This window comes from Otolemur garnettii, unplaced genomic scaffold (genome assembly GCF_000181295.1).
Source record: "Otolemur garnettii isolate 467f Iridium unplaced genomic scaffold, OtoGar3 scaffold00065, whole genome shotgun sequence".
Classification (NCBI taxonomy): Eukaryota; Metazoa; Chordata; class Mammalia; order Primates; family Galagidae; genus Otolemur; species Otolemur garnettii.
Genome location: NW_003852460.1, coordinates 1,873,178 through 1,874,783, shown reverse-complemented (window position 1 = coordinate 1,874,783; position 1,606 = coordinate 1,873,178). Strand labels below are relative to the sequence as shown.

General features: G+C 50.8%; 1 long non-coding RNA gene across 2 annotated transcripts in view; it reads right to left on the bottom strand.

The window, feature by feature from the left end:
- LOC111726429 overlaps positions 1 to 1,606 on the bottom strand; it is a 13,796-nt gene that overhangs the window by 11,875 nt on the left and 315 nt on the right. The window contains exon 1 of one of the 2 annotated variants that reach the window (XR_002774200.1): positions 268 to 325. The exons of the other annotated variant lie outside the window; for it this stretch is intronic. This is a non-coding gene — a long non-coding RNA (uncharacterized LOC111726429). Of the gene's footprint in view, positions 1 to 267; positions 326 to 1,606 lie in introns of those variants that run through there. 2 annotated transcript variants of the gene reach the window in all.

Sequence of the window (1,606 nt, the reverse complement as noted above, 5' to 3'; positions counted from 1 at the left end):
GTATAAAAATGTATAGACATACATGTATTACAAAGTGCATACACACTCAGAGATACACAGCTATGCATAAAAGCTTATATACACACATATGCAGAGTTATAAGGATGCCGGTATAATAGAAGGGTAAGTCTATACCCAGAAACCCACTGCTCCACACATAGAAATAACCACATGTTATACATGCAATCCCAACGTCGTGGCCCTCACCCTGTGACCTCAGGCCTCACTGCCCACCCTCTCTGGGCACATCCGGGGGTGCCCACCTACCTGCAGGTGGCCTGGGCCGGGGCCTGGGTGGGTAGCGTCCATCATCACGATCCACGTCGTTCAGGTACCCTGCGGGGAAGAGATACATCATCCCGCAGGGGTCCCTTCAAACCTCCATCCATGTCTGGATACTCGCAAGTTTGTGGACAAGAGCACTCTGACCCCCACGGGCAGCAGAAGCATATCACCAGTGCCCACGGTCAGCGTGTGCACAGCAGAGCCCAGATTCCCGGGTGCCCACGGGCAGTGTGTGCACAGCAGAGCCCAGACCCCCTGCTGAGGGGCCTCACATTTGCAACTGTCCTGTCATTTCCTACTGCTCAGAGGGAGGGCTGACTCTGAGCTGGGATGATGCTTGTGACCCAGTGTGGTTGTATATAAAACCTTTACATGTTTATATAATGTGGGGGTGAGGTGCCCATATAGCTCTCCCTTGAAGTGCCAATGCCCCCACCCTTTACTGGGTGCCTCCTGCCCCAGGGCCTTTGCACACACTGTCCTTGACAGAGTTTGCCCATCCCTTTGTCTCTCCTCAGGGCTGCCTGACCCGTGAGTCCCACCTGCTTCTTTCCCGGCACCAAAGATGCCCTGGCAAAAACAGGTGGTCCTGACATCCTCAGAATTGAAGGTGCCAGAGCTTCCCTAACAACCCACCAGTACCGCTCCAAAGCCCCGTTTCCTAAAGTTCCTTTCACTTTCCTGACAAAGTTCTGACAGCTGAGTTCATGCACTCCCCTGCTTTTCCGAGGGTATGCGTCCTCCACCAAGCAACTTGGAACCAGACCAAGATCTATATCTAAACAGATACGTTTCTTGTGGTTCCCGCCACACATAATTAAGTCTTGGACTCTTGTATTTGCGCTCTGAGGAAATTGGTCCACATACAAATCATCCCATTTGTGCATGTCTCTAAGAAATCACAGGAATGAGTATCACTGTCACTCTGGGAGCAAGACACACACTGTGGGTTTTATTAAATGTATATCATGCTCTCTTGCTTTGGAAGAGTTTTGGGGACTTGGATAACCAAGTGTCCCTCAACCTAGTCCTGCCTTCAGATAAATCTGTGAAGCTGGAGACACATTGGAATTGCCAAGATTAAACCAAAGGCTTAAGTGGGGAATAAGAGAGAGTCCGTTTATTAGGTGCAAAGGGGCTACTTCGTAACCCAGCTTTACGATCGGGGGCACCCTAGATAAAAACGTCTTATTAATGTCTTGCTGATGATGCCGTGAATCCCAAGCCCTGAGCCTTTTGGGGATGGAGGCCCATTTCCAGAGCTTTCCAACAAATCTCCCCCTCCCCTCCGATGCCCCTCCTCTTCCCTCCATCTTGGGCT